Source organism: Oncorhynchus mykiss, chromosome 17, assembly GCF_057628025.1.
Source record: "Oncorhynchus mykiss isolate SJ-2025 chromosome 17, ASM5762802v1, whole genome shotgun sequence".
Taxonomy (NCBI): Eukaryota; Metazoa; Chordata; class Actinopteri; order Salmoniformes; family Salmonidae; genus Oncorhynchus; species Oncorhynchus mykiss.
The window spans coordinates 43,683,983-43,709,671 of NC_143038.1; the positions used below are offsets into that span (position 1 = coordinate 43,683,983).

General features: G+C 46.8%; 1 long non-coding RNA gene across 3 annotated transcripts; it reads left to right on the top strand.

Annotated features, from left to right (window-relative positions):
• Positions 1–10,583: 10,583 nt before the first annotated feature.
• On the top strand, positions 10,584–24,385 carry LOC149976047 (uncharacterized). Of its 3 annotated transcripts, XR_016487958.1 has the most exons (4): positions 10,584–11,180; positions 11,549–11,610; positions 22,389–22,637; positions 23,080–24,385. It is a non-coding gene; the product is annotated as an uncharacterized LOC149976047 (long non-coding RNA). The 3 variants fall into 3 exon arrangements; XR_016487957.1 differs by lacking the exon at positions 11,549–11,610 and having other exon boundaries at positions 10,587–11,180; XR_016487959.1 differs by lacking the exon at positions 11,549–11,610 and having other exon boundaries at positions 10,587–11,180; positions 22,389–22,560.
• The last annotated feature ends 1,304 nt before the right edge of the window (positions 24,386–25,689 follow it).

Below are 25,689 nucleotides of genomic sequence, written 5' to 3' on the forward strand. Positions count from 1 at the left end.
AAAAAGTTCAGGAGTAAACATTTTCTTAACAAGTCACATAATATATTGTATAGACTTACTCTGTGTGCAATAATAGTGTTTAACATGATTTTTGAATCACTACCGCATCTCTGTACCCCACACATGCAATTATCTAAGGTCCCTCAGTCAAGCAGTGAATTTCAAACACAGATTCAACCAAAGACCAGGGAGGTTTTCCAATGCCTCGCAAAGAAGGGTAAAAATATCCCCTTGAGCATGGTGAACTTATTAGTTACACTTTGGATGGTGAATGAATACAGCCATTCAGTACAAAGATGTATTTATTTATTTTCATTTCACCTTTATTTAACCAGGTAGGCTAGTTGAGAACAAGTTCTCATTTACAATTGCGACCTGGCCAAGATAAAGCAAAGCAGTTCGACACATACAACAACACAGAGTTACACATGGAGTAAAACAAACGTACAGTCAATAATACAGTAGAAAAATAAGTCTATATACAATGTGAGCAAGTGAGGTGAGATAAGGGCGGTAAAGGCAAAAAAAGGTTTTGGGGATGACCAGAGAGATATACCTGCTGGAGTGCGTGCTACAGGTGGGTGCTGCTATGGTGACCAGCGAGCTGAGATAAGGGGGGACTTTACCTAGCAGGGTCTTGTAGATGACCTGGAGCCAGTGGGTTTGGCGACGAGTATGAAGCGAGGGCTAGCCAACGAGAGCGTACAGGTCGCAGTGGTGGGTAGTATATGGGGCTTTGGTGACAAAACGGATGGCACTATGATAGACTGCATCCAATTTATTGAGTAGGGTATTGGAGGTTATTTTGTAAATGACATCGCCGAAGTCGAGGATTGGTAGGATGGTCAGTTTTACAAAGGTATGTTTGGCAGCATGAGTGAAGGAGGCTTTGTTGCGAAATAGGAAGCCAATTCTATATTTAACTTTGGATTGGAGATCTGAGATCTGATCTTAATGTGAGTCTGGAAGGAGAGTTTACAGTCTAACCAGACACCTAGGTATTTGTAGTTGTCCACATATTCTAAGTCAGAGCCGTCCAGAGTAGTGATGTTGGACAGGCGTGCAGGTGCAGGCAGCGATCGGTTGAAGAGCAAGCATTTAGTTTTACTTGTATTTAAGAGCAATTGGAGGCCACGGAAGGAGAGTTGTATGGCATTGAAGCTCGCCTGGAGGGTTGTTAACACAGTGTCCAAGGAAGGGCCAGAAGTATACAGAATGGTGTCGTCTGCGTAGAGGTGGATCAGAGACTCACCAGCAGCAAGAGCGATATCATTGATGTATACAGAGAAGAGAGCCGGTCCAAGAATTGAACCCTGTGGCACCCCCATAGAGACTGCCAGAGGCCCGGACAACAGACCTTCCAATTTCACACACTGAACTCTATCAGAGAAGTAATTGGTGAACCAGGCGAGGCAATCATTTGAGAAACCAAGGCTGTCGAGTCTGCTGATGAGGAAGTGGTGATTGACAGAGTCAGGAGCATTGGCCAGGTCAATGAATACGGCTGCACAGTATTGTTTCTTATCGATGGCGGTTAAGATATCGTTTAGGACCTTGAGTGTGGCTGAGGTGCACCCATGATACAACTTTATTTTTAACTCAGTTGCTCGAGAGGAAGAAAACCGCTCAGGAATTTCACCAGGAGGCCAAATGGTGACTTCAAATCAGATACAGAGTTTAATGGTTGTGATAGGGGAAATGGATGGATCAACAGCATTGTAGTTACTCCACAATACTAACCTAATCGACAGAGGGAAAAAAAGGAAGCCTATACAGAATAAAAAGGACAAAACATGAATCCTTTATGCAACAAGGCACTAAAGTAATACAACACATTACTGAGTACCACTCTCCATATTTTCAAGCATAGTTGTGGCTGCATCATGTTATGGGCATGCTTGTAACCGTTAAGAACTTTGAAGCTTTCAGGGAAAAAAAGCAATAGAGCTAAGCACAGACAAAATCCTAGAGGAAAACCTGGTTCATTCTGCTTTCCACCAGACACTGGGAGATGAATTCACCTTTCAGGAGAACAATAACCTAGAACACAAGGCCAAAGAAGACAGTGAATATTTCTGAGTGTCCAAGTTACAATTTTGACTTAAACCTGCTTGAAAATCTATGGCAAAACTGAAAATGGTTTTGAAAAGAAAAATTGGCAAATTTTGAACAATTCAGCTGTGGAAAGCTCTTAGAGACTTACCCAGAAAGACTTACAGCTGTAATTGCTGCCAAAGATGATTCTAAAATGTATTGACTCAGGGGGTTGAATACTTATGTAATCAAGATACAGTATATTAGTGTATTATTTTTCCTATGTTTTCTACAATTGTCTACAATTGTTCCCCACTTTGACATAAGAGTATTTTGAGTAGATTGTTGAAAGAAAAATAGAATTAAATCAATTTTAATCCCACTTTGTAACACAGAAAAATGTGGAACAAATCATGGGGTGTGAATACTTTCTGAAGGCACTGTACATGTTCAGCTCATCGGTGTGGGTCACGATTCCAGAGGCTTCTTTATGTGTATGTTATGTGGTGTGATATTATGCTCCTTTTTCACCTTCTACCAATGAAGAACTGCAGTACTCTTACAATGGAACAGGTCAAGGTTGTGGAGTGGGGTCAGCAGGTGTGTAGATTGATGGCCCCGAGCACTTAGCTGACCATGGTGCCCACTTATACTGAGGGTCTGGAGTCACAAATGAAAGACTCTGACACAGGGATAAGACAGGGATGAATTCATATGCTCCTAAGACAACAAATGACATCATCATGATAAATACAGATAGTCATAGCAGGAGACATGTTACATATGACTCATGGTTTATTAAGAAGCTATTTCAGCCCACATGCTCTGTTTTTTTATAAGCTTTGAGGATGTTTTCTATAAGTTTTGACTGGTGAGTGGTTAAATGGTGTCTTTCTCTTGCTTTCTTTCGCTTTGCCTCTTTCTTTCTTTCTCCCTCGCCCCTCTCATTATTTCTCACCCCCTTCTATCCCCCCACCTCTCTCTCTCCTTCTCCCTCTCTTTGTGCTGTATCGTGGTATGGAGGAGGCACCTCTCGTTTTCTCTGAGTTCCTGTTTGGCTGCGTTTGCAGTGGGAACCCTCAGTAGACTGTCAGTGAGGCTTTCCTCAGGGCAGTGGAAAAACAGACAGATTGTGAGGCTCCCTCTAATGGAAGAAGTAGTGTGGCTGTGATCCTGATCTACGTGTGGTGGGCATGTGTCTGAGTGGGCCAGGAACACACAACACCAGGAGGCTCACAGCACTCACACTCTTCCTACTGATAAAGATATCTCACACCTCTGACATGACAAGTACTTAAAGACTGTTCTTTTTTCTTATTTCATGCATAAAGTCCAGCTCTCTTGTCTTGTTATGGTTTTGACACACGGGCTGGCAGTAGTGTCTATTGCCAGGATTTCTCTAGTGAACTAAGTGAGGACTAGGATATCTATGAGATTTGAGATTGCCACCCAGTAAACATATTTAAACAACACCCAGTGTTGTTGAGGCATGTTGAAACTTCTGGAGTGACAGGAGGGCTATAAAACAACCATTGAGCTAGAGATGGCCACAGGACAATTAAGAGGTTGATTGCAAACAATGATTAGGATCAGAGAGAACATACTGTACAAATCAGAGATTAAACTACACAGGGCTAAGGGCAAGGGTCATGACCCATGTTCGCATTAGTTAGACTGAGATGAGCCGGAAACGTTGGTGTGCTCAACGTCACATGAGATACAATACAGAAGCTTAGTGACAGCTAGATCTTTGCTGTTCTGCATCGATGTAAATCTCAAGATTTCCTGTGGCTAAACCCTGTTGTTTGATTGGTCATCTCCAATGTTATCGACCACAACCTGAAGCTCAATATCAGCCACTGCTGAAAGCTGGGTACAACAGGAAGCGAGCGATAAGATGCCTACGCTGGTCAGTTGACCACTAATTAACAGTCACTAATATATCCCGCTCCAGTGACCCTGGCGACCTGTTCAGTCCTGTTTTGTGTTTACCACAAAGAGAGGTGTCACTTGACGCAACAGCAGGTTGTCACAGCAAAACGTAGGGCGGACCCACAGGTTTTATTTCCTGAAACAGGAGAAGGCTTTGTGCACTCAGATCAGCGGGTCCTGCTGTGGGCAGGTCCACTATATTTTCCTCTAGACCTCTGACAAACAACGGCCCTGATGAGAGGTGGAGAAGTGTTCTCCTGTCCAGCAAGCTGTAGCCTGTAGAGGGCGTATTTAGAACAGTAGAAGTTTACCCACATAAAGCCTTTAGAGCTTTCTTGACCCGTCAATTCACCAGAGACAGTGTCTCTATAGTCGCCTTAGGGTCCAGCTGTGACCCACTCTTTGGGAAGCACAGGTGTAGAGCTCCCACAGTGGTCTGTCACTTGTGGGCACATCACCAGAAAATAATCATACTGTTGTTGCCACCCGGCCCATCGCTCATTGTGGTCATGACAACCTACTCAGAGCTCACCAGGTGGTGATTATAGAGAGTTCCTGGACCATTACCAGTTTGACAAATCACTCTGCTCTTTCTATCTTTCTTTTTCTCACCACTTTTCTTGCCTTCCTATCCTGATCGCATGTTTTTGTCTGTTCTGTCTCAGATAAACGTTCCTTTTCAAAACCATGACCTGTTATGGTTGATATTGAGGCCATGGCGGCACTTACCTCTAACTGTCACTTTGGCAGCCATTTATAACATTTGTGATGTGAAAGAAAAACGAGCAGACATACAAATTGCCTGCAGTCTGTTTCTGACATCTAACAGCACTGACAAACTTCTCCCTTGGAGTATTATATATTCACCCGACAGCAGAAGACTTCACTACCTCTGGTAATACTTATTCTGAACTAAAGACACATTTTATCATACGACTAAAATCTCCTGTTACATGCAGATAAATGATTCCATGTGTCTCTCACCCAGTCTCACACGTCTTTTTTGCCATACTAACTCTTTCCCTTTAATTCACACTGAATATTAATATCAAATTATTTGTCCACAACTGCCAGCAGTTGCCTTCTTTCCTTGGCATGATATGTTATAAATCGCAGGGTAATACCAAAGCAAAGAGCAGTATTTGCCATTTTCATTTGTTAGTTTACTATACTTCTCATTTATGCTATTAATACAAGAGCAGTGTAATTACTGACAGTGTAACAGAGTTCAAACTGCATCCTTTGTGTGTCTTCCATTAAGATACCAGTTGTATTTACGTAGAGATGTAGGTTCTGCATCAGTCACATTACGTACTGTGTTTGACAAGTAGCCCATGTCTTGTTATAAGAATAAATGTGAAAAGCAGCACTGAAATTGTTTGAATCACATGAAATAATTACCTGTCTTGTAATAGATAATGATGGAACATGATCGATGTATGATGTAGGGTAATACAAATTATAAAAAATGACCATGATATTGCTAATAAAAACATTTATTTGTATTATTTCAAATGACACTTTTGAATGAATAAATAACAGCTTTAAGAATACATTTTAAACATATTTACATGTTCATATTCACAAGAGGACCCAAATGACATTTAGCTACAATTGATAAAATGCTGAATAGTTACATTTAATTTTTAAGTAACATTTCATTTTTAAGTAAAACTTCATCAGTGCTCTTCCATATCACTCCTCATCCTCAGCAATGCTGTTCACAGCCAAGTCATTCCAGAACTGCCTTTGATTTGCAGGCCTCAGATGTTACGGTGCGTGAATGAGGACCCAAAAGCGAATTAACGTAAACAGAGCTTCTTTAATAACAAAACAAAACGTAGGCTCAGATGGACCGGCAGGTTCCGACAGGACAGGACAAGGTTGCAGCAAACATGACGATAGTCTGGTTCAGGCATGAACAACACAAACAAGAATCCGACAAAGACAGGAGCAGAAACAGAGAGAGATATAGAGGACTAATCAGAGGGAAAAAAGGGAACAGGTGGGAAAAGGGGTGACGAGGTAGTTAGGAGGAGACAAGGCACAGCTGGGGAAAAGAGGGGGAGAAAAGGTAACCTAACAACGACCAGCAGAGGGAGACAGGGTGAAGGGAAAGGACAGAAACAAGACACAACATGACAGTACATGACAGTACCCCCCCACTCACCGAGCGCCTCCTGGCGCACTCGAGGAGGAAACCTGGCGGCAACGGAGGAAATCATCGATCAGCGCACGGTCCAGCACGTCCCGAGAGGGAACCCAACTCCTCTCCTCAGGACCGTACCCCTCCCAATCTACTAGGTACTGATGACCACGGCCCCGAGGACGCATGTCCAAAATCCTACGGACCCTGTAGATGGGTGCGCCCTCGACAAGGATGGGGGGGGGGGGGAAGATGAGCGGGGGCGCGAAGAACGGGCTTGATACAGGAGACATGGAAGACCGGGTGGACGCGACGAAGGTATCGCGGAAGAAGAAGCCGAACTGCGACAGGATTAATGACCTGAGAAATACGGAACGGACCAATGAACCGCGGGGTCAACTTGCGAGAAGTGGTCTTAAGGGGAAGGTTCTGAGTGGAGAGCCAAACACTCTGACCGCGACAATATCTAGGACTCTTAGTTCTACGCTTATTAGCAGCCCTCACAGTCTGCGCCCTATAACGGCAAAGTGCAGACCTGACCCTCTTCCAGGTGCGCTCGCAACGTTGGACAAAAGCCTGAGCGGAGGGGACGCTGGACTCGGCGAACTGAGATGAGAACAGCGGAGGCTGGTACCCGAGGCTACTCTGAAAAGGAGATAGCCCGGTCGCAGACGAAGGAAGCGAGTTGTGGGCGTATTCTGCCCAGGGGAGCTGTTCTGACCAAGACGCAGGGTTGCGAAAAGAAAGACTGCGTAAGATGCGACCAATAGTCTGATTGGCCCGTTCTGCTTGACCGTTAGACTGGGGGTGAAAGCCGGAAGAGAGACTGACGGAAGCCCCAATCAAACGGCAAAACTCCCTCCAAAATTGAGACGTGAATTGCGGACCTCTGTCCGAAACGACGTCTGACGGAAGGCCATGAATTCTGAAAACATTCTCGATGATGATTTGTGCCGTCTCTTTAGCAGAAGGAAGCTTAGCAAGGGGAATAAAATGAACCGCCTTAGAGAACCTGTCGACAACCGTAAGAATAACAGTCTTCCCCGCTGACGAAGGCAGTCCGGTGACAAAATCTAAGGCGATGTGAGACCACGGTCGAGAGGGAATGGGAAGCGGCCTGAGACGGCCGGCGGAGAGTTACCGGACTTAGTCTGCGCGCAGACCGAACAAGCAGCCACGAAGCGACGCGTGTCATGCTCCCGGGTGGGCCACCAAAAGCGCTGGCGAATGGAAGCAAGCGTACCCCGAACGCCAGGGTGGCCGGCTAACTTGGCAGAGTGAGCCCACTGAAGAACGGCCAGACGAGTAGGAACGGGAACGAAAAGAAGGTTCCTGGGACAAGCGCGCGGCGACGGAGTTTGAGTGAGTGCTTGCTTTACCTGCCTCTCAATTCCCCAGACAGTCAACCCGACAACACGCCCCTCAGGGAGAATCCCCTCGGGGTCAGTGGAGGCTACTGAAGAACTGAAGAGACGAGATAAAGCATCAGGCTTGGTGTTCTTAGAGCCCGGACGATAAGAAATCACGAACTCGAAACGAGCGAAAAACAGCGCCCAGCGCGCCTGACGCGCATTAAGTCGTTTGGCAGAACGGATGTACTCAAGGTTCCTATGGTCAGTCCAAACGACAAAAGGAACGGTCGCCCCCTCCAACCACTGTCGCCATTCGCCTAGGGCTAAGCGGATGGCGAGCAGTTCGCGGTTTCCCACATCATAGTTACGTTCCGACGGCGACAGGCGATGAGAAAAATACGCGCAAGGGTGGACCTTGTCGTCAGAGAAGGAGCGCTGAGAAAGAATGGCTCCCACGCCCACCTCTGACGCGTCAACCTCGACAATGAACTGTCTAGAGACGTCAGGTGTAACAAGGATAGGTGCGGATGTAAAACGATTCTTGAGGAGATCAAAAGCTCCCTGGGCGGAAACGGACCACTTAAAGCACGTCTTTCAGAAGTAAGGGCTGTGAGAGGGGCTGCCACCTGACCGAAATTACGGATGAAACGACGATAGAAGTTCGCAAAGCCGAGAAAGCGCTGCAACTCGACGCGTGACTTAGGGACGGGCCAATCAATGACAGCTTGGACCTTAGCGGGATCCATCTTAATGCCTTCAGCGGAAATAACAGAACCGAGAAATGTGACGGAGGAGGCATGAAAAGAGCACTTCTCAGCCTTCACAAAAAGACAATTCTCTAAAAGGCGCTGGAGGACACGTCGAACGTGCTGAACATGAATCTGGAGTGACGGTGAAAAAATCAGGATATCGTCAAGGTAAACGAAAACAAAGATGTTCAGCATGTCTCTCAGGACATCATTGACTAATGCCTGAAAGACAGCTGGAGCGTTAGCGAGGCCGAAAGGAAGAACCCGGTATTCAAAGTGCCCTAACGGAGTGTTAAACGCAGTCTTCCACTCGTCCCCCTCCCTGATGCGCACGAGATGGTAAGCGTTACGAAGGTCCAACTTAGTGAAAAACCTGGCTCCCTGCAGGATCTCGAAGGCTGAAGACATAAGAGGAAGCGGATAACGATTCTTCACTGTTATGTCATTCAGCCCTCGATAATCTATGCAGGGGCGCAGGGACCCGTCCTTCTTCTTAACAAAAAAAAACCCCGCTCCGGCGGGAGAGGAGGAGGGGACTATGGTACCGGCGGCAAGAGCTACAGACAAATAATCTTAGAGAGCCTTACGTTCGGGAGCCGACAGAGAGTATAGTCTACCCCGGGGGGGAGTGGTTCCCGGAAGGAGATCAATACTACAATCATACGACCGGTGTGGAGGAAGAGAGGTGGCCCTGGACCGACTGAACACCGTGCGCAGATCGTGATATTCCTCCGGCACCCCTGTCAAATCACCAGGCTCCTCCTGTGAAGAAGAGACAGAGGAAACAGGAGGGATAGCAGACGTTAAACATTTCACATGACAAGAGACGTTCCAGGAGAGGATAGAATTACTAGACCAATTAATGGAAGGATTATGACAAACTAGCCAGGGATGGCCCAAAACAACAGGTGTAAAAGGTGAACGAAAAATTAAAAAAGAAATGGTTTCGCTATGATTACCAGAAACAGTGAGGGTTAAAGGTAGCGTCTCACGCTGAATCCTGGGGAGAGGACTACCATCCAGGGCGAACAAGGCCGTGGACTCCCTTAACTGTCTGAGAGGAATGTCATGTTCCCGAGCCCAGGTCTCGTCCATAAAACAGCCCTCCGCCCCAGAGTCTATTAAGGCACTGCAGGAAGCTGACGAACCGGTCCAGCGTAGATGGACCGACAAGGTAGTGCAGGATCTTTAAGGAGAGACAGGAGTAGTAGCGCTCACCAGTAGCCCTCCGCTTACTGATGAGCTCTGGCTTTTACTGGACATGAAGTGACAAAATGACCAGCAGAACCGCAATAGAGACAGAGGCGGTTGGTGATTCTCCGTTCCCTCTCCTTAGTCGAGATGCGGATACCTCCCAGCTGCATAGGCTCAGCACCCGAGCCGGCAGAGGAAGATGGTAGTGATGCGGAGAGGGGGGCAACGGAGAACGCGAGCTCCTTTCCACGAGCTCGGTGACGAAGATCAACCCGTCGCTCAATGCGAATAGCGAGTTCAATCAAGGAATCCACGCTGGAAGGAACCTCCCGGGAGAGAATCTCATCCTTTACCTCTGCGCGGAGACCCTCCAGAAAACGAGCGAGCAAAGCCGACTCGTTCCAGCCACTGGAGGCAGCAAGAGTGCGAAACTCAATAGAGTAGTCTGTTATGGATCGATTACCCTGACATAGGGAAGACAGGGCCCTGGAAGCCTCCTCCCCAAAAACAGATCGATCAAAAACCCGTATCATCTCCTCCTTAAAGTCCTGATACTGGTTAGTACACTCAGCCCTTGCCTCCCAGATTGCCGTGCCCCACTCACGAGCCCGTCCAGTAAGGAGAGATATGACGTAGGCGACACGAGCAGTGCTCCTGGAGTAAGTGTTGGGCTGGAGAGAAAACACAATATCACACTGGGTGAGGAACGAGCGGCATTCAGTGGGCTCCCCAGAGTAACACGGCGGGTTATTGATTCTGGGCTCCGGAGACTCGAAAGCCCTGGAAGTGGCCGGTGGATCGAGGCGGAGATGGTGAACCTGTTCTGTGAGGTTGGAGACTTGGGTGGCCAGGGTCTCAACGGCATGCCGAGCAGCAGACAATTCCTGCTTGTGTCTGCCTAGCATCGCTCCCTGGATCTCGACGGCTGAGTGGAGAGGATCCGAAGTCGCTGGGTCCATTCTTGGTCGGATTCTTCTGTTACGGTGCGTGAATGAGGACCCAAAAGCGAATTAACGTAAACAGAGCTTCTTTAACCTCTTAGAGCTCTAGAGGCGCTATTTCATTTTTGGATAAAAAACGTTCCCGTTTTAAGCGCGATATTTTGTCACGAAAAGATGCTCGACTATGCATATTCTTGACAGTTTTGGAAAGAAAACACTCTGAAGTTTCAGAATCTGCAAAGATTTTGTCTGTAAGTGCCCCAGAACTCATTCTACAGGCGAAACCAAGATGATGCATCACCCAGGAATTAGCAGAATTTCTGAAGCTCTGTTTTCCATTCTCTCCTTATATGGCTGTGATTGCGCAAGGAATGAGCCTACACTTTCTGTCGTTCGCCCAAGGTCTTAGCAGCATTGTGACGTATTTGTAGGCATATCATTGGAAGATTGGCCATAAGAGACTACATTTTCCAGAGGTCCGCCCGGTGTCCTTTGTCTAAATTTGTGCGTAATCTTCAGGTGCGGGCATTTTCTCCTGGGATTCAGGAGAGAAAGCATGTGTCCAAGAACGATGTATCAATGAAGAGATATGTGAAGAACACCTTGAGGATTGATTCTAAACAACGTTTGCCATGTTTTCAGTCGATATTATGGAGTTAATTTGGAAAAAAGTTTGCGTTTTGAGGACTGAATTTATGGATTTTTTTTGGTAGCCAAATGTGATGTATAAAACGGAGCTATTTCTAATACACAAGGAATCTTTTTGGAAAAACTGAGCATCTGCTATCTAACTGAGAGTATCCTCATTGAAAACATCAGAAGTTCTTCAAAGGTAAATGATTTTATTTGAAGGCTTTTATGTTTTTGTTAATGTTGCGTGCTGGATGCTAACGCTAATGCTAACGCTAAATGCTAACGCGAAATGCTAACTCTAGCTAGCTACTTTTACACAAATTATTGTTTTCCTATGGTTGAGAAGCATATTTTGAAAATCTGAGATGACAGTGTTGTTTACAAAAGGCTAAGCTTGAGAGATGGCATATTTATTTCATTTCATTTGCGATTTTCATAAATAGTTAACGTTGTGTTATGCTAATGAGCTTGCTGATAGATTTACACAATCCTGGATACAGGGGTTTTTTCATAGCTAAACGTGACGCAGAAAACGGAGCGATTTGTCCTAAACAAATAATCTTTCAGGAAAAACTGAACATTTGCTATCTGAGAGTCTCCTCATTGAAAACATCTGAAGTTCTTCAAAGGTAAATGATTTTTTTGAATGCTTTTCTGTTTTTTTGTGTAAATGTTGCCAGCTGAATGCTAATGCTAAATGCTACGTTAGCCATCAATACTGTTACACAAATGCTTGTTTTGCAATGGTTGAGAAGCATATTTTGAAAATCTGAGATGACAGTGTTGTTAACAAAAGGCTAAGCTTGAGAGCTAGCATATTTATTTCATTTCATTTGCGATTTTCATGAATAGTTAACGTTGCGTTATGGTAATGAGCTTGAGTCTGTATTCACGAACCCGGATCCGGGATGGGGAGATCAGAAAGGTTAATAACAAAACAAAACGTAGGCTCAGATGGACCGGCAGGTTCCGACAGGACAGGACAAGGTTGCAGCAAACATGACGATAGTCTGGTTCAGGCATGAACAACACAAACAAGAATCCGACAAAGACAGGAGCAGAAACAGAGAGAGATATAGAGGACTAATCAGAGGGAAAAAAGGGAACAGGTGGGAAAAGGGGTGACGAGGTAGTTAGGAGGAGACAAGGCACAGCTGGGGAAAAGAGGGGGAGAAAAGGTAACCTAACAACGACCAGCAGAGGGAGACAGGGTGAAGGGAAAGGACAGAAACAAGACACAACATGACAGTACATGACATCAGAGGACACATCTTGGTGATGATGTCCATCTTCTTGGACTCTTCTATCCCTCTATCCTGTGTACGTAGTGTCGAGAGTGTCTCTAGAGTGACTTTCTTCATGATGAAGTCAAGCTCCGTGAAGTCCTTTTCTTCATGGGAGACTTTGTAGAAGAGGCTCCTGGATCCACGCCTCAACTGGATCTCAGCCATCTCTGCCAGCTTTGGTGCTGCTGCCTTCTTCAGCTGGACGATGGAATGGCCAGCTTTCCATGCCAGGATGTTTTCCTTATTCATTTCGACCACCTCCACCTTGCCTGCATTGGAAGTAGCGACCACATAGAGGAAGTCCCCGAAGTCGTACACCACACCTCCAGGTCGAGCTTTCATTTCCTGTTCCACGCCATGGTGGAAACTGTCTGCACTCATGAAGGTGTGTCCTGGCTCGAAGAACTTGAGAGTGATGTCCTCCATCAAAGTTGAGTCAGCATTGACAACATTCACCAGTGATGTTAGGAGGCACCAGTTTTTGTTTTGAGAAATGCAGTTATCCACCCAATACACTGCATGCTTGACATCTCTCTCCCTCTCCAGTGCTGTTACGTAAGATGAAGTAATCTCCTCTGCCTTCCGACCAGCTGTTCCTGCATGCCAAACCACTGAGATTGTTTTCTTCTTCTTTTGAGACTTCTTTCCAATGGTGGCGAATGTCTCGTGATAGGCAACGATTCTTCTTGTGAACAATGCAGTTTTCACACCTGGCATGCGAGGGAGCATGATTACTTTTTGCATATCAACGCTCCTCACAGACCAGTCCTCAGGCCAATCTTTCTGTACATCAGCCTGGTAATGGCTTCTGCTCTGCCCTGCAGACTTCTTATGTTCCTCATATTTTCTACATTGCATGCAGTCGGGGTTGGTGATGGTGAATTCAGGTGCTGCATCGCTGTTGTCTTGGCAGGCTTGGGTTTCCATGGCCTCATTCTCCCTGTGCTCCATCTACAGATGATGACCCTGCACCAAACAGAGCTCGCACTACTCCTCTCCAAGCTTCACAAAGCTGATGTTCCTTCCCTTTACCGCCTTGCGATAGGTTTCATGACCGCAGCTGGCATCTTTGTTCTTCTCCTTGTAGTCATTATGCATGAACCAAATATTGACGTCACTAGGGAGGTAGAGACGATGTGGGCCATGCTCTTACCTGTATTGGATGATTTGGGGATGGAAGGATTCAATGTGTTGCAAGATTGGATTCATGTTCAATTTGCTTGCTAAAGCTTTCTTTCCCTTCTGATCCTTTGGTGGAATCAGTTTGGTGGTGATTGACTTGCCCATCATTGTGACAATCAACCTGTCATTTTTGAGGTGGTAGCCCAATGTTGTCAGAAAAAACACTTTGCACACCTGTTGTGCAGAACCGCTCTGGTTTGTAAGATGGTACAGAAACGACCTGCTGTGTTGACTGTCCGCACTAACAGTGACATTTTTCTTAGATTGCTGTACCACCATGTGGAAGATCCATGTCCTCTTCTCCTTATACTTCATTTCCCAATACTTTTCCAATATTTCCTTTCGCCTAACCTCTGAAATATTCTGAGTACATTGCCTCTTGCAATTGGGACCACAAATGAGTCTGAACGCAGAGTGAAGGAAAAGCAGAAAACAAGTGCTCAGCATATGTGGGAACTCCTTCAAGGCTGTTGGAAAAGCATTCCAGGTGAAGCTGGTTGAGATAAGAGATAAGAGCCAAGAGTATGCAAAGCTGTCATCAAGACAAAGGGTGGCTACTCTGAAGAATCTAAATTTGTTTCACAGTTTTTTTGGTTACTACATGATTTCATGTGTTATTTCATAGTTTTGATGTCTTCACTAGTATTCTTCAATGTAGAAAATAGTAAAAATAAAGAAAAACTAAATTAAATGAGTAGGTTTTCTAAAACTTTTGACCGGTGGCGTACACACGCACGCACGCACGCACGCACGCACGCACGCACGCACACACGCACACACGCACACACGCACACACGCACACACACACACACACACACACACACACACACACACACACACACACACACACAAAGTTAGCAGAACACACAAAACTTGAATATTACATTGTCGAGAGGGGACACACTTCTTCCGTGCAGCAGTCAGTCTGTGGTTGAATAATTCAGTGGGTAAGGACTGAGGAGAGGATAACTGGGTCTATATTTGAACCCTCCTGTCCTAGCAAATGGTCATAAATAGAAAGAGGATGTCTCTATCATGGGTCAGTCTGAGACCACTGTCTCATTCGCATTCAGTTCCACCAGCTAGAGAAGAGCTCAGCTGCTCTCTAGTTAATAATAATCTAGTTAGAATCCAGCAGTTAGAAGTGCACACTTGGTGGCTACAGCCTCTTTATCAACTTTACGATAGTAAGAACGACAAGGACTGCAATGAGGACATTGCCTTTTGTGTGTGTCTCTGTGTGCATGTGTACATCAGTGGAGGCTCCTCAGAGGAGGAAGGGGAGGACCATTCTCCTCAGTGAATTTCATAAAAATAAAAATAGTGAAACATTTAAAAAGTTATCATTTTTGATAAAACTATACTAAATATATCCACGTCACCAAATAATTGATTAAAACACATTGCTTTGCATTGAAGGTGGACAGTAGCCTCAACAGCACCCTGTAGGGTAGCACCATGGTGTAGCCAGAGTTTTTCACAAATGAATTTATTCAAAAATTAAGGAGAAGCAAGAGAGAGAAAGCTATCTATATTTCGTAGTATATCTTTTTTTCACTTTCACTTAGCTAGTGTCAAATGCAGCTAGTTTGTTTAGCCTACTCAAGCACCCAGCTCAAACAGAAAAGTCAAGGTAAGCTTTTGGTTTTATTAATTTATTGCCACTGGGGCCGGCTCGCGTAACTGCTAAACTGATTGCTGCTGACTACACTGCACTGCATGATTACAGTGGGTTTACTAATGCATTAATTCTAGTAGCTATGTTGACTATGATGAGACAACGATGTAAGCTGTGCGTAGTGGTTAGCGGTCATGATATGAAGGTTTGACTGGGAAAGTATTTTTTGCTTGGTCACAGACAGCTGATGTGTTGTGCACTGAAGTTCTCAAGCGAAGGGGAAAGGTGAGAGGAAGAAAGCGCAATGATAGATGCAAAAATAAATTCTCTCTCTATATATATATATAGATTCAACAAGCTGTTTGCATGTGTCTGGTATGAAAGTGAACTGTGTTTGCGCGTGATCAGTGATGTATTCATTGCGCCGATTCTGTAGAAAAACTTTTCTTCAACGGAAGCAACAGAACGAAACAGGGGTAAACATACCAGAATTTGTCCAATATAAACTCTTGTTTAACTGTTGGACTAATGATTACACCCTAGATCAATCAGCTAGATGCAGACAATAGGAAACCAACCTCTCACTCAACATCAACAAAACAAAGGAGATGATTGTGGACTTCAGGAAACAGCTGAAGTCACCCAAAACCCTGACAAACTTTTACAGATGCACAATCAAGAGCATTCTGTCAGGCTGGTACCGCAACTGCACCGCTCTCAACCGCAAGGCTCTCAAGAAGGTGGTGCGGTCTGTACAACACATCACCCGGGGCAAATTACCTGCCCTCCATGACACCTACAGCACACGATGTCACAGGAAAGCCAAAAATATCATCAAGGACATCAACCACCCGAGCCACTGCCTGTTCACACCGCTACCATCCAGAAGGCAAGGTCAGTACAGGTGCATCAAAGCAGGGACCGAGAGACTGAAAAACAGCTTCTATCTGAAGGCCATCAGACTGCTAGACAGCAATCACTAACTCAGAGAGGTTGCTGCCCACATTGAGACCCATTCACTGGCCACTTAAATAAATGGATCACTAGTCACTTTATACAATGCACTCTAAATAATGCCACTTTAATAATGTTTACATATCTTACATTACTCATATCACATGTATATACTGTATTTTATACCATCTATTGCACCTTGCCTGTGTCACAACTTCCCACGTCCCTCTCCTTGTTCGGGCGACGTTCGGCGGTCGACATCACCCGTCTTCTAGCCATCACCTATCCAACTTACATTTTCCGTTTGTCTTGTCTTGTCTTCCCACACACCTGGATTCAATTCCATCAATTACATGTGGTGTATTTAACCCTCTGTTCCCCACATGTCCTTGTCCGGTATTGTTTGTTGTAAGTGCTTGTGTACTTTATGTCTGGGGTTTTTGTCCCATTGTTTATATGGTATTTGTCCACTGTGATTTTTGTCATTAAACTGCGCCATTGTAACACAGTCTTTGCTCTCCTGCACCTGACTTCTCTACCGTCAGTACGCACGCCTTACAGAATACCGGACCAAACTTATGGAGTCAGCAGGAAAGGGTACCCCGGGTGTAGGGGTGGAGGAGAGCGTCCGATGGCACGCAGCAATGCTCCATCATCTTGGCACCGCCATGGACCTTCTCCTGCTCCCAGTGGGATTCGTCTCTCCCTTCCCCAGGAATATGATGGGAAGGCTGCGAACTGCCAGGGGTTCCTATTACAGCTGGACCTATACCTGGCCACCGTCCACCCGGTTCCTTCGGGCCGTGAGAGGGTGTCTGCCCTCGTCTCGTGCCTCACCGGGAAAGCCCTGGAGTGGGCCAACGGCATGTGGAGAGAGGGAGATGCGGCGTTGGACCAGTTTGAGGAGTTCACCCGCCGTTTCCGGGCAGTCTTCAACCACCCTCCCGAGGGTAGAGCGGCCGGTGAGAGCCTCTTCCATCTGATGCAGGGGATGAGGAGCGCCCAGGAGTTCGCCATGGAGTTTCGGACCCTGGCTGCCGGCGCGGGATGGAACGACAGGGCCCTGATCGGCCATTACTGTTGCAGTCTGTGCGAGGACGTCCGTCAGGAGTTGGCCTGCAGAGACACCACACTCACGTTCGACCAGCTGGTGGACATGTCCATCCGGTTGGATAACCTGCTGGCTATCCGTGGATGTTCCTATCAGGGTCTGTTGGTTTCATCCCCTCGCACCCCCTCTCCGATACCCATGGAGCTGGGAGGGGCGGTGCGCAGGGAGACCGGAGGGGGTTCCAGCTCATGCGCCATATGTGGCCGCAAAGGTCACACTGATGGTCGGTGCCGGGTTGGTTCCTCTGGGTATCGAGGCAGCAGGCAGGGCGCTCTGGCGTCACCCCAGGTGCCGCATTCCCAGCATAAGGCGCTCGTCGATTCAGGCGCAGCTGGGAATTTTATAGATAGATCGTTTGCCAATAGTTTAGGGATAGCCATTGTTCCCGTGGCTGTGCCCTTCCCCGTTCACGCCTTAGATAGTCGACCATTAGGGTCAGGGTTGATCATGGTGACGCAGGGGGGTCACAAGGAGAGAATTAGTCTCTTCCTTAATGACAATCCTGCGTTTCCCGTGGTGTTAGGCCTACCCTGGTTAGTTTGTCATGACCCCACTGTTTCTTGGCCACATAGGGCTCTCACGGGGTGGTCGCGAGAGTGCTCAGGGAGGTGTTTAGGGGTTTCCGTTGGTGCTACTACGGTGGAAAGTCCAGACCAGGTCTCCACCGTGCGCATTCCCCTGAATATGCCGCTCTCGCCTTCTCCAAAAAGAAGGCGACTCAATTACCACCCCATCGACGGGGCGTTTGCTCAATAAATCTCCTGGTAGACGCTGCACTTCCCAGGAGTCACGTGTATCCCCTCTCACAGGCGGAGACGGAGGCAATGGAAACATATGTCTCCGAATCCCTGCATCAGGGGTACATTCGGTCATCCACATCCGCCTCCTCTAATGTCTTTTGTGAAGAAGAAGGAGGGAGGTCTGCGCCGGTGTATTGACTATCGGAGTCTGAACCAGATCACTGTGAGGTATAGTTATCCGCTAGCATTCATAGCCACAGCGATTGAGTCAATGCACGGGGCACGCTTCTTCACCAAACTAGATCTCAGGAGTGCTTACAACCTGGAGCGTATCCGGGAAGACGGCTTTTAGTACCACTTCAGGGCACTATGAGTACCTCATCATGCCGTACGGGTTGATGAATGCGCCTTCAGTCTTCCAGCCTTTTGTAGATGAGATTTTCAGGGACCTGCACGGGCAGGGTGTAGTGGTGTATATTGATGACATCCTGATATACTCCACTACACGCGCCGAGCATGTGTCCCTGGTCGGCAGGGGGCTTGGTCGCCTGTTGGATTATGACCTGTACGTCAAGGCTGAGAAGTGCCTGTTCTTCCAGCAGTCCGTCTCCTTCCTAGGGTACCACATTTCCACATCAGGGGTGGAGATGGAGAGTGACTGCATTTCAGCCGTGCGTAATTGGCCGACTCCCACCACGGTAAAGGAGGTGCAGCGGTTCTTAGGGTTTGCCAACTACTACCGGAGGTTTATCTGGGGTTTGGTCAGGTAGCAGCACCCATTACCTCACTGCTGAAGGGGGGGCAGTGCGTTTGCACTGGTCAGCTGTGGCCGACAGGGCTTTTGGTCACCTGAGGACTCTGTTAACCTCAGCTCCCGTGCTGGCCCATCCGGATCCCTCTTCGGCGTTCATAGTGGAAGTGGACACATCCGAGGCTGGGATAGGAGCTGTGCTTTCTCAGCGCTCAGGTATACCACCGAAGCTCCGCCCCTGTGCCTTCTTCTCGAAGAAGCTCATCTCGGCGGAGCAAAACTATGATGTGGGGGACCGGGAGCTGTTGGCTGTCAAGGCTTTGAAGGTGTGGAGACATTGGTTTGAGGGGGCTAACCACCCTTTCCTCATCTGGACTGACCACCGCAATCTGTAGTACATCCGGGCAGCGAGGAGATTGAACCCTCGCCAGGCAAGGTGGGCCATGTTTTTCAGCTGTTTTGTGTTTACCCTTTCCTACAGACCAGGCTCCCAGAACGTGAAGGCAGACGCATTGTCCCGGCTTTATGATACAGAGGAGCGGCCCATGGATCCCACTCCCATACTCCCCGCCTCCTGCCTAGTTGCGCCGGTAGTGTGGGAGCTGGACGCGGACATTGAGCAGGCGTTACGTGCAGAGCCCGCTCCTGTCCAGTGTCCCACTGGGCGTCTGTACGTCCCGTCTGCTGTTCGTGACCGGTTGATCTATTGGGCCCACACATCACCCTCCTCTGGTCATCCTGGGATCGGTCGGATAGTGCGCTGTTTGAGTGGGAGGTACTGGTGGCCTACCTTAGCTAAGGACGTGAGGGTTTATGTTTTCTCCTGCTCAAAGTGTAAGGCTCCTAGGCACCTGCCCAGAGGGAAGATACACCCCTTACCCGTTCCACAACGGCCTTGGCCGCACCTGTCGGTGGATTTTCCAATCGATCTACCCCCTCACAGGGTAACACCGCGATCTTGGTCGTTGTGGATCGGTTCTTGAAGTCCTGTCGTCTCCTCCCTCTGCCCGGTTTCCCTATGGCCCTACAAAGATGCCTGATGCCCTACAAAGATTCCGGAACTAAAAGATGCCTGAGGATATAGTGTCTGATCGAGGTCCCCAATACACGTCTAGGGTCTGGGAGGCATTCATGGAACGTCTGGGGGTCTCGATCAGCCTTACTTCAGGGTTTCACCCCGAGAGTAATGGGTAGGTGGAGAGAGTAAACCAGGATGTGGGTAGGTTTCTGCGGTCCTATTGCCAGGACCGGCCGGGGAAGTGGACGGTGTTCGTGCCCTGGGCCGAGATGGCACAGAACCCGCTTCGCCACTCCTCCACTAACCTCTCTCCCTTCCAGTGCGTACTGGGGTACCAGCCGGTTCTGGCACCTTGGCATCAGAGTCAGACCGAGGCTCCTGCGGTGGACGACTGGTTCAGGCACGCAGGAGACATGGGAAGCTGTCCGTGTTCACCTTCAGCATGCCGTTCTGTGCCAAAAGGAGAACGCAGACCGCCACCGCAGTGAGGCCCCGGTGTTTGCACCGGGGGACCAGGTCTGGCTCTCGACCCGAAACCTGCCCCTCCGCCTGCCCTGCCGGAAGCTGGTTCCGCGGTTTGTGGGGCCATTTAAAGTCCTGAGGAGAGTGAACGATGTTTGTTGTAGGTTACAGCTTCCCACCGATTACCGTATTAACCCCTCGTTCCATGTGTTTTTCCTCAGGCCGGTGGTGACTGGTCCGCTCCAGGAGTCTGCTTTGCGGGAGGTTCCTCCGCCCCCTTTGGACATCGAGGGGGCCCCGGCGTACTCCATTCGCTCCATACTGGATTCAAGGTGTCGGGCGAGGGGCCGTCAGTATCTCGTGGAGTGGGAGGGGTGCGGTCCGGAGGAAATTCCGGTCGAGGATGTGTTAGACCTTTTAATGCTGCAGTAGTTCCACCGTCTTCGTCCGGATCGCCCTGCGCGTCGTCCCAGAGGCCGGTGTCGACGCGCTGCTGGAGCCATGCGTCAAGGGGGGTACTGTCACGACTTGTTCGGGCGTCGTTCGGCGGTCGACGTCACCGGTCTTCTAGCCATCACCGATCCACCTTTCATTTTCCGTTTGTCTTGTCTTGTCTTCCCACACACCTGGTTTCAATCCCATCAATTACATGTTGTGTATTTAACCCTCTGTTCCCCACATGTCCTTGTCCGGTATTGTTTATTGTAAGTGCTTGTGCACGTTATGTCTGGGGTTTTTGTCCCATTGTTTATATGGTTTATGTTCACAGTGATTTTTATCATTAAACTGCGCCGTTGTAAAACAGTCTTTGCTCTCCTGCGCCTGACTTCTCTGCCGCTGGTACGCACGTCTTACAGCCTGTGACGGTCGGCCATTGCTCACCCATATACTTAAATGTACATATTCTCAACTACCCCTTTAGATTTGTGTGTATTAGGTAGTTGTTAGGGAATTGTTAGATTACTTGTTAGATATTACTGTACTGTCGGAACTAGAAGCACAAGCATTTCGCTACACGCGCATTAAAACCTGCTAACCATGTGTATGTGACAAATAAAATTTTATTTTATTCAATTTTACAAGCTTGGCACACCTGTATTTGGGGAGTTTCTCCCATTCTTCTCTGAAGATCCTCTCAAGCTCTGTCAGGTTGGATGGGGAGCATCTCTGCAGAGCTATTTTCAGATCTCTCCAGCAATGTTCGATCAGGTTCAAGTCCGGGCTTTGGCTGGGCCACTCAAGGACAAAGACTTGTCCCGAAGCCACTCCTGCATTGTCTTGGCTGTGTGCTTAGGGTCGTTGTCCTGTTGGAAGGTGAACCTTCGCCCAGTCTGGGGTCCGGAGCGTTCTGGAGCAGGTTTTCATCAAGGATCGCTCTGTACTTTGCTCCGTTCATCTTTCCCCCGATCCTTACTAATCTCCCAGTCCCTGCCATTGAAAAACTTCCCCACAGCATGATGCTGCCACCACCATGCTTCACAGTTGAGATGGTGCCAGGTTTCCTCCAGACCATGACGCTTGGCATTCAGGACAAAGAGTTCAATCTTGGTTTCCTTAGACCAGATATTCTTGTTTCTCATGATCAGAGTGTCACGCCCTGACCTTAGAGAGCCGTTTTATTTCTCTATTTTGTTAGGTCAGGGTGTGATGTGGGGTGGGCATTCTATGTTTCTTTATTTCTATGTTTTGGCTGGGTATGGTTCTCAATCAGGGACATCTGTCTAAAGTTGTCTCTGATTGGGAATCATACTTAGGTAGCACTTTTTCCCTCCTTCAGTGTGGGTAGTGTGGGGAGCCCTGTTAAGCTTCACAGTCATTTTGTATTGTTTTAATGTTTTTGTTGACAACATTCCATAAAAAAAGGAATATGTACGCTCACCAAGCTGCACCTTGGTGCGCTTCTTACGAAGCCCGTGACACAGAGTCCTTTAGGTGCCTGTTGGAAAACTCCAAGCAGGCTGTCTTGTGCCTTTTACTGAGGAGTGGCTTCCGTCTGGTCACTCTACCATAAAGGCCTGATTGGTAGAGTGCTGCAGAGATGGTTGTCCTTCTGGAAGGTTCTCCCATCTCCACAGAGGTTCTCTGGAGCTCTGTCAGAGTGAACATCTGGTTCTTGGTCACCTCCCTGACCAAGGTCCTTCTCCACCGATTGCTCAGTTTGTCTGGGGGGCCAGCTCAAGAAGGAGTCTTGGTGGTTCCAAACTTCTTTCATTTAAGAATGATGGAGGCCACTGTGTTATTGGGGACCTTCAATGATGCAGAAATGTTTTGGTACCCTTCCCCAGATCTGTGCCTCAACACAATCCTGTCTCGGAGCTCTACAGGAGCTAGAAGCAGAACTGCCCTATCTGTCGGTGCCATCTTGCAACCGCAGGTCTCTCCAGAGGGTGGGGCCAAACACATCATCGGGGCCACACTACCTGCCCTCCAGGACACCTACAGCACCCGATGTCACAGGTATGACATAAAGATCATCAAGGACAACAACCATCCAAGCCACTGCCTGTTAACCCCTCTATCATCCAGAAGGCAAGGTCAGTACAGGTGCATCAAAGCTGGGACCGAGAGATTGAAAAACAGCTTCTATCTCAAGGTCATCAGACTGTTAAATAGCCATCACCAGGCGCCTTCCACCCAGTTACGTAACTATGCACCCTTAGAGGCTGCTGCCCCAAATACATAGACTTGAAATCATTGGCCACTTTAATAACGGAACACTAGTCACTTTAGTAATGTTTATATATTTTTGCTCTACTCATCTCATTTGTATATACTGTATTTCATTCTACTGTATTTAGTCTATGCCACTCCGACATTGCTCATCCTAATATTTATACATTCTTTTACTTTTAGGTTGTGTGTATTGTTAGATATTACTGCACTGTTGGAGATAGAAACACAAGCATTTCGCTACACCTGCAATAACATCTGTTAAACATGTGTATGTGACAAATAACATTTTGATTTGATTTACAGACAATTACTTCACCCTCATGGCACACAACTGTGGGACCTTACATAAGCAGGTGTGTGCCTTTCCAAATCATGTCCAATCTATTGAACTTACCACAGGTGGACTCCAATCAAGTTGTAGAAACATCTCAAGGATGATCAATGGAAGCAGGATGGACCTGAGCTCAAATTCATGTCTTATAGCAAAGGGTCTGAATATATATGTAAATAAGGTATTTTTTTCTCAAATATTTCTAAAAACCTGTTTTCGCTTTGTCATTATGAGGGAAGAAGTATTTAATTAATTTTAGAATTACGTAACAAAATGTGGAAAAAGTCAAGGGGTCTGAATACTTTCCGAATACACTGTACTGTACATGTGATAATGTAGTCCTCTGTGGAGATCTCTCCTCAGGCAGGAGGCAAACAAAAACAACCTTTGAACAAACTGTATAAAATGATGGGTTAAGAATTAACATACCAGACCAGAGAAACGTAGAGCTGTAGCTTTACGTTTAAAAATGGTTTGAACTTTGAATATCAACACGAGGTAGAGACGATAAACTCACCTCCCGGACAATCACTGGTATCTTCGAAAGCGAATTTAAGTAGGATCATTCTACTACTCTGTTCAAACCATCATTTTACTCTCCTCTCCTCACCCCACTGGGAACCATCGACACAGCTGGCTAGCTTATCAAAGAAGCATCTTCGAGAGCGATTGGAAGGAAAATGAACTCTATAGTTCTGTTCAGGACAACACGACAAGTCACCGGCTACTAGACATTGCCTTACCTCCCTACTATTTATTGCCTTACCTCACCACTCTTCTACATTTGCACACACTGTACATAGATTTTTCTATTGTGTTATTGACTGTACGTTTATTTATGTGTAACTCTGTGTTGTTGTTTTTGTCGCACTGCTTTGATTTATCTTGGCCAGGTCGCAGTTGTAAATGAGAACTTGTTCTCAACTGGCCTATCTGGTTAAATAAAGGTAAAATAAGTAAAAGACAACTACAGAGGAAAACAACAGTAGAAGAGTTGTTGGAACCCTTTTGGACAATCAGAGCCTTACAAGTGTGCCGCGAAAAGGCCCAGCCCCCTTTCCAAGGCAGCCCGGTTCCAAGAGAGATACCCTGCGACCCTAGGCATTTCATGTAAATATATTCATGATTTCTCATGTCCCTCTCTCGCCCTCTCCATCTCTTTTGTAACAAGCAGCTATTTTGTTGTTATTCCGCTAGGGACCTGGTTTTAATGTATTAAGTGTGTATGTTTATCCTGTGTTACCATTTAATTAGCTAGTAAATAAACAATTAAACAAATTTGTGTAGTACATAATCATAAGTAAGGCTCAGGTTTTTGCATATGCAAGGAGGTTACGACTGTTCAGAATGATGATGTGATATGAGATTATTAATAAGTAGACTGTTTATGAATGTGATAGGTAAAGACATTTTAGAGTTTCATTCGGGAGATGGTAACTCTTTAAAACTGCTCTCGTGGTGCCCCAGACCCAACTGAGTTAACAATTATTGTTACATGATTAATTTAATCGGGTAACAATTAAACATAGTTGATTAGATAAATAAAAGTCATCAGATTAATGTTCAAGTCAAGTCATGACCGATATAACCTTTAAACATGAACAGTCATTCTTGGCTTAGAGAGCTTGAGACACATAAATGTAGCCATTCATTACAAATAACACTTTAAGATGTACTTATTCCACACAGCCAGTGACTGTTCAGCCAGTAAAGCATATGGGACACAGAACATACACAATCAGCTCTTATACACCATATTTACACTGTGTTGCTCCAGTTTAATGTCAAGGTGACGTGTTTTCAACATATAAAGTAAGGACATGATAAATGGATGTCAATGTTTTCCCCTCCCATGACTTGCACAGGACCTCTCCCATAGGTTCTAGGGGTGCATTCCGATTATCTCCCTTTCTGCTGTAGTTCACACCCTTTTTCACCTATTAAGACTCTCTCCAGCTAAGGTTTGTGCATTCTGTGCATTCTGTAATGGACGTGTGCATTCTGTAATGGAAGTCCCTGCTGACTCTCTGTCTGTCTGTGTGTTTTACTGTGGAGGGGAACTCTCCAGCTGTAGCAGAGCAGGACAGCCAGTCCAGTGGGTCTTGGTCACACTGTGATCAGTCTGGACAGGGCTGTAATAGGACTGGGGAGCATGGCCAGCTGGCTGTCACAGTCCTTATGGCATCCCTAAAACAATGCCCAGCCACCTAATAGGATGGGCATGGGATGGGCATGGGGACATCATGGCATGGGTTTGTTGTCCAGTGGTTCCACTGGGCAAACAGTGGTTAAATCAACGTTGTTTCGATGTCATTTCAACTGAATTATGTTGAACCAATATGGAATAGACGTTGTATTGACAGTCAGTGCCCAGTGGGGTGTTTGCCCTCTGAATATCATTGATAAAATGGTAGGATCTAAGCAATGGCTATTTTTTGAATGATGGGAAAACTAAACACAAGCACATGCACTTACCACATGCTCCAATTTGGAGAGAGACTGCAGTATCTTGGCTATAACTAAAGTAATAGTTTCCATGGTGACATGAGCCTTTTTTTTGCATAGCAGAGACACAAGGCATT